At 45.3% G+C, this 6,845-nt stretch overlaps 1 protein-coding gene and 1 pseudogene across 1 annotated transcript in view; both read left to right on the forward strand.

Moving 5' to 3' along the window:
* LOC102810880 overlaps positions 1-1,299 on the forward strand; it is a 27,600-nt pseudogene extending 26,301 nt beyond the window's left edge.
* Positions 1-6,845, forward strand: part of LOC102831375 (bone morphogenetic protein 8B-like) — a 67,464-nt gene that overhangs the window by 42,519 nt on the left and 18,100 nt on the right. The gene's annotated exons all lie outside the window — the stretch shown is intronic.

The raw sequence follows: 6,845 nt of genomic DNA on the forward strand, positions 1-6,845 counted from the left end.
TTTCCTTGATATTTCTGTCAGTCCTTTGAAGATCCCTAAATATCATTCATTTGAATTCTTTTTCAATTAGTTCTATTACCTTTTCTTCCTCAAAACATTTTCTGGTTCTGCATCTTGGACATTTGTTTGAGCTATTGTGAGCTAAGACTGTCTGTGGTCTCTGGGCAGTATGGGGTTGTTGTATTTGTATTTAACTGTTGATTGTATGTTGACTTATTCTTAGGCTCTAACCAACCTTCTCCTGTGGGTGTAGAGAATGGAAGTATGTACCGTTCTCATTTGCTTTTTGTGCACCTCAGTGTAAGGTAGGTTTGGCTGGTGTTGGCTGCTGTCTTTAGATGATCAAGTAATATAGCAGTTGGTATTGACTTTTGCCCAGTGGGTGGAACTGCAGAGAGTATGGTTGTGGTTTGGTTGTAGGATGGGAAAGAGAAAAACACTCCCACATACAATGAACCAACAATGAAAAGAGAAAAAATGAAAACAGGGCAACCAGAAAGAAAAGCAAAACAAAAACTATAAAGACAGCTTTGCAGATCCTGTGCCGGAGGAGACAAACTCATCTAACGTAGTCTCCTTTGCACAATTTCTGCTACTATCTTGACTGTTAGTTCTGTCTTCTGTGCACAGTGACAACTCTTAAGGAAAAATTGATTGCAGTTGCAGAAGAAAAAGAATAAGCTCACTGTAGTGGGTGTTGGACAAGTTGGTATGGCATGTGTCATCAGCATTCTGGGAAAATCTCTGGCTGATGAACTTGCCCTTGTGGATGTTTTAGAAGATAATCTCAAAAGAGAAATCATGTGTCTGCAGCATGGGAGCTAATTTCTTCAGTCACCTAAAATTGTAGCTGATAAAGAGTACTCTGTGAGTGCCGATTCGAAGATTGTGGTGGTAACTGTAGGAATTCATCAGCAAGAGTGGGAGAGTCATCTCAATCTGGTGCAGAGGAATGTTAATATCTTCAAATTCATTATTCCTCAGATAGATAAGTACAGTCCTGACTGCATCATAATTGTGGTTTCCAGCCCAGTGGATATTCTTACATATATTACCTGGGAACTAAGTAGATTCCCCAAGTACTGTGTGATTGGAAGTAGGTGTAACCTGAATTCTGACAGATTTCACTATCTTATGGCTGAAAAACTTGGCATTCATCCCAGCAGCTGCCATGGATGGATTTTGGGAGAACATGGAGACTGAAGTGTGGTGGTATGGAGTGGGGTTTCTCTCCAGGAACTGAATCCAGAAATGGGGACGAGAAATGACAATGAAAATTGGGAGGAAGTGCATAAATGATGATTGAAAGTGCCTGATGAAGATCGAAGAACACAGCCTTCAGTATGGGTTGCATCTCAATGTTAGGAAGACAAAAATCCTCACCACTGGACCAATAAACAACATTCTTATCAATGGAGAAAAGATTTACGTTGTCAAGGACTTCATTCTTCTTGGATCAACTATTAACACTTGTAAAAGCAGCAGTCAAGAGATCAGACGACGTATTGCATTGGGCAAATCTGCTGCACAGGAACTTTTTAAAGTATTGAAGAGCACAGATGTCAGCTTGAGGACTAAGGTGAGCCTGACCCAAGCCATGGTATTTTCAATAACCTCATATGGATGCGAAAGCTGGACAGTGAATAAGGAAGATCGTAGAAGAACTGATGCCGTTGAATTGTGGTGATGGAGGAGAATACTAAAGTGCCAGGGACTGCCAAAAGAACCAATAGATCTGTTTTGGAAGTAGTGCAGCCAGAGTGCTCCTTGGAGGCCAGGATGGCTAAGCTTTGTCTCTAATACTTTGGACATATTGTCAGGAGAGAACAGTCGCTTGAGAAGAATGTCATTCTGGGTAAGATGGAGGTTCAGAGAAAAAGAGGAAGACCCCCAACGAGATGGATCAGCCAGGTGGCATCATTGATGGCATTAAGTATGGTAGCGGTGGTGGGGTTGGCCCAGGATTGGACATTGTTTTATTCTGCTGTGCATGGAGTTGCTATGAGTCAGTTCCAACTCGATGGCACCTGACAACAACAACGATGAAGTCATCAAGCTATCAGATTAAGTGTGGTTGATCTGACTGAATTCATATTGCAAAATCTATACAGGATTCATCCAGTGTCAACCATGAGATGTGTGGCATTGAGATGAAGTCTTCCTGTATTCTGAATGCACGAGAGTTAACCAGTGTTATCAACCAGAAGCTGAAAGATGATGAGGTTACTCAATTCAAGAAGAGTGCAGATACTCTGTGGGACATCCAGAAGGATTTAAAAGACCTGTGATGTTTGAGTTCTGTGTTGTAGACATTTATAAACCACGATGTGATTAATATGAACCTTTAGTTATTATCCATGTACATGGATAACAGTTTGCTTTCCCTTTTCTAAATATGTGAATTTGGGCCCACATGATTACAGCGCATGCTTGGCTTAACATTTGCAATATGAGCCCTTGAAAAATAACATTACCTGTTGTAGTGTGAAAAAAAACAACAACACACAAAACCTAAAGACAAAAGAGGGCCAGGGAAATGGAGCTATGGAAGCGAAAAATCAGAGAGGAAATACAAGGAAGAAATGAAAAGAAAAGAGGGCCAGGAAAATGGAGCTGTAGCAGAGAAAAATCAGAGAGGAAATGAAAGGAAGAAACTGAAAAAAAATTTTTAGAAAAAACAGGGAGAGGAAAGACAAAAAAAAAGAATAAAGAGTAGTATAGAAAGATCAAGAGGGGGGAAAGGAGGGGAAATGAGGAACAAAAACAATGAAACAACAAAAGGAAAAAACAACAAAAACCAACAGTGTAGCTGTTGGACCTGGAGAAGAGAAAATTTTGAGGGGCTCCTGCAAGCCAAGGAGTTCATGAGGTGGGTGTGGGAGGCATGAGACAGCAAAGTTCCAGGCCCTAGATGGAGTTCCTATCTATGTTGAGGACACTCAGTCTGGAATTCATGTGTAGAGAGGCCCTTGATGGAGCTGGTTTCAGTGTCTGTTGGGACCACAGGGCAGCTGGGGGCAGGGTGACGGGGCTAAATGCTGGTCTAGCGGCTCTGCAGGTTCTGTATGTGTGGAGTCAAGCTTGCCTGAATCCAGGTACCAGAGCAGCACACCAAAGTGGTGCAGCCAGCCTCCACCTCACACGTCCCGGCTCCCAACCAATGGCTCCGAATTCCCCGAAAACAGGATCTGCACTGGGGGTGGATGACGGTGGGCACTGGCCACCCCTTTGGTCACCAAAGTGTGAGATGGAATGAGCCTGAACACAACACGTGTAAGGCTTTATTGGAGGTTGGAAGAAGAGAGAGAAAGAGGTATTTCCGGGGGAGGGGTTTTTATACTGGGTGAAGAGGAGGGAGGGGTTGAGATTAGTGGAGATAGGTGATAGGTTGACTAGGGATGACATGCCGGTAGGGAGACAGGAAGTTCCGGTAGGAAGAGAAGAAGTTCCGGTAGGGAGAGAGAACGTGCAGTAAGCAACCGTTTTATTATGCGTGTGGTTGAGGGGTTCTTTCATTCCAGCCTTTTGTTGTTATGAGTACAGGTCATTTTTTCTGTAGCTGCTTCCTACTGAAAGGGGTTGAAGAGGAGGAAAGTATGTGTCTGGCGTGTTCTTCTGGCTGGCTGGTCCTGTTGCTTGACAGTGGTTGGTATCCGGCCATGAGGAATTCGCCCACCATCTGGTTTGTGAAGGCCCTCATGCATTCCTGAAGAAAATTTTGAAGACAGCGAAACAGGTGGGGGCCAAATAACAGTATCAGGAGTTAATGGCCCTAGGAAGGGGAGGAACCAAGACCACCAGGAGGCCATTAGGGTCCAACTATGGTTTGTTGAACTTGATTTTGTAAAGCAAGGAGGGTGTCTGCACCCTCTCCATGTCCCTATTCAGGGCCTTTGATAATATTTTTGGAATAGATGTATGGATGTTCCTAATCAGATGGGGTTAAGATTCGGGTCGCAGGGATTAAATATGCGACCCCACACAGGTGTTGTGCAGGTATGCATTTGAAAATTTCTTTCCCACAGAAGAAAAATCTTCCTTTCAGCCCACATGTTGGGTTGCTTCCCTTTGTTAGGTCAGTGCACCAGGAGTTTGGAAGGGCGAGGGAGGAAAGGTTAGTGATGTTGTGGTTATGAGTGCAGGTGAGGCTGGTGGAATTACTGAGGCCAATCTCCATGTGGAGAGGTCCTGTGTACTGTATGGTGGTTGTATTAGGATATGATTTAGGGACTGGGTAGGCACGAATGTCCCTATAGGGCAAACAAACCCAGCATGAGGTTTTATTGAATATGGTTCGTATTTCAGTGATTAGCATGCAAGGGGTTGACAGATGCTGTCAGGATCTACCCACATTTGTAGTCCTTTATACCCTGGGTCCAGCCATTGTGTGAGGTTCTTTGTGGCTTCTACACTGATCTTTTTTCCTCGCTGCATCTGCCACCCCTCCAAACCCATCTGACATCCCTATTTGGGTTTGATATGTCCAGCAGACGGGCTTGTTGCACCACCTTTTGCAAGCTGTGGATTGGGAAGCCATGCAGTTAGAGCATTTGGATAGGTACCATACTCTGATTCCACAAAACTGCTTGGGACTCCCAGATAGCAGGCAGAGTACATAAAGGTCAGCACACTGGAGCAATCCGTGGCTGTATGAGGGGTTGAGCATGTATTGCCATTTTGGCTAAGGCACAATCTGATCATAAAGCGTACAGAGAGCATACTGGGATGATGATAAGTCCCACTATGAGGAGAAAGAGTAAGGCAAAGAGTATTTGAGAATGGTGAGGCCACTCAGGGGGTGAGACAGAGAAAAGGCCTACTGCACGGACGATATAGTGCCCCAAAGGGGGCGAGGAAGGCCAGGTGGCAAGTTAACATGGAGGTATGTCTAAGGGTGAATGTGGAGGTAGGGCTAGCAGCCAGCAGAGGAGAAAGACTGTCAGCAAAGGGATTTCGTCTGGTGAGAAGTCAGAGTGTACCCTGGAGAACTAGGTATTCGATCCAGAATAGGATAGTGTCAGGAATGTTAGCCTTTGGAAAGAACCACTGGAGGTCCTTGCCCACCTGGTCAAGGAAGCAGGAAAAGCGGTTGACTAGACGGGAGTCATGCATTTATTCCTCTGGGATGCAGGTGGGTTTGAGCTTGGTCACATAGCGGGGTATGCCTGGATTAATATCCAATTTGGGAGTGGCTGAAACTGTGTGCCGGTTTTCTCCTGGTAGACAGCCGCGGGCTTGATGGGTGGGAAATGATTTGGGGTGCAGTACTCCCTGTGGGGATGTGACTAAGCAAGTGGAGCATGTAGGAGTTATTTGTTGGAGTAGTGAGGGCATTTGGGGACAATAAATTATGGGTGGTAGGCGGAGTAGGGGTTCATGCCCTATGTGAAGGGTATTGTGTATAGGATGTCTGTGGCCTGTGACCTGGGGAGAATGTACAGTCCCTTGAGAAGAAGCCAATCCCCAGAGAGTGTGGCTCCCTGTTGAAGCCATTCTTGTGTTTCAAGGTTATAGAGGGGTGTTAAGGAGGAACAGAAAGCATTTGTGTGGATGGAGGTGGGAGCATGGCCACTCATTTTGCTTTGCAGTCGGCCTTATTGTTTCCCTGTGAGATGGGGTCATTCGTGGATTGATGACTCCTACAGTGTAGGACTCCTGCTTGTGTTGGGAGTTTTACTGCTTGAAGCAGTTGTAAGACTAGGGGATCATTGTTTATAGGGGAGCCTTTTGTGAGGTTGTGTTAAAGGGAAGAGACATGGCTTCAATTACCCTATCTGAAGATACAATGGCATAGCCTGCTTGGCATTGGCCTGTAGGTGAGGTGATGGAACTGCCATCAATGAACCATATATGATCCAGGTGGGACAGCTGGGTGGAGGAGATGTGGTGTAGAGGAGAGTGATGATGTAGAGTTTTTGTACATGAGTGAGAGAGCTCCCTCATGGTTGTAGGGAGGAGGGAGGCAGGGTTGAGAGGGGGGCAAGATTCTAATTTCAAGTTGGGATTTTCAATGAAAATCATATAGAATAATTGAAGGCATGAAGGGGAGAGGTTTGAGACTGTTTTGTGGGTAAGTAGATGTTGGAAGTGGTGTGGAGACCTAATAGAAGTAGGTCATCCACATATTGAAGGAGGGTACTGGGTGAGAGATTGAGGTTAGAGAGGTCTTTAGCCAGGTGCTTGGAATCTGGTGCAGCATACAGCAAGAACAAGCCAGCCGGTGAGGTAGGTGTGGCAGTTTTAATAGGGTATAATTTGAGGGTGGCTTTGAACTTGGCTAGAAGGTCTTGCCCTAGGATTGGTGTAGGGCATTTGGGTAGGACTAGAAAGGTGTGTGAGAATGGGGTGTCATGAAATGAACATGCTAGGGGTTCTGTGATGACGGGCTGAGTAGGGACTCTGTCAACACCAACTATTAATGTAGGGGTAGGGTGTGTCCACCCTGAGTATTCTGGTAGAGCTGAGTAAGTGGTCCTGGTGTCTAAAAGAAAAGAGACTGACTTACCTGAAACATGGACCATTACCCTGGATTCACTGTGAGTTATTTCTCTGGGGGCCGGCGATCCCGAGCACCTTCAGTCCTCTGTGGCCAGTCCTAGAAGCTCTGGTAGAGCAAACCCCTTCATTTGGTGGCACTGGGGGGCTATTGAGCCCTTCCCTCTCTGGAGAAAGGAGCAATCAACCTTCCATTTCCATCCTGTTTGCAGGCGGGGCATGGGCCAGGGGGAGAATGAGGGCTAGGGCAGGGTTTTTTGTTTGCTTTCTTTTTTTATTAAAGGTTTTTATTGTGGATTGAGTGAAAGTTTACAGAGCATATCATCAGTTTTACATTCAACAAATCATAC

The sequence above is a fragment of the Chrysochloris asiatica genome, unplaced genomic scaffold, assembly GCF_000296735.1.
Source record: "Chrysochloris asiatica unplaced genomic scaffold, ChrAsi1.0 scaffold00106, whole genome shotgun sequence".
NCBI classification, from domain to species: domain Eukaryota; kingdom Metazoa; phylum Chordata; class Mammalia; order Afrosoricida; family Chrysochloridae; genus Chrysochloris; species Chrysochloris asiatica.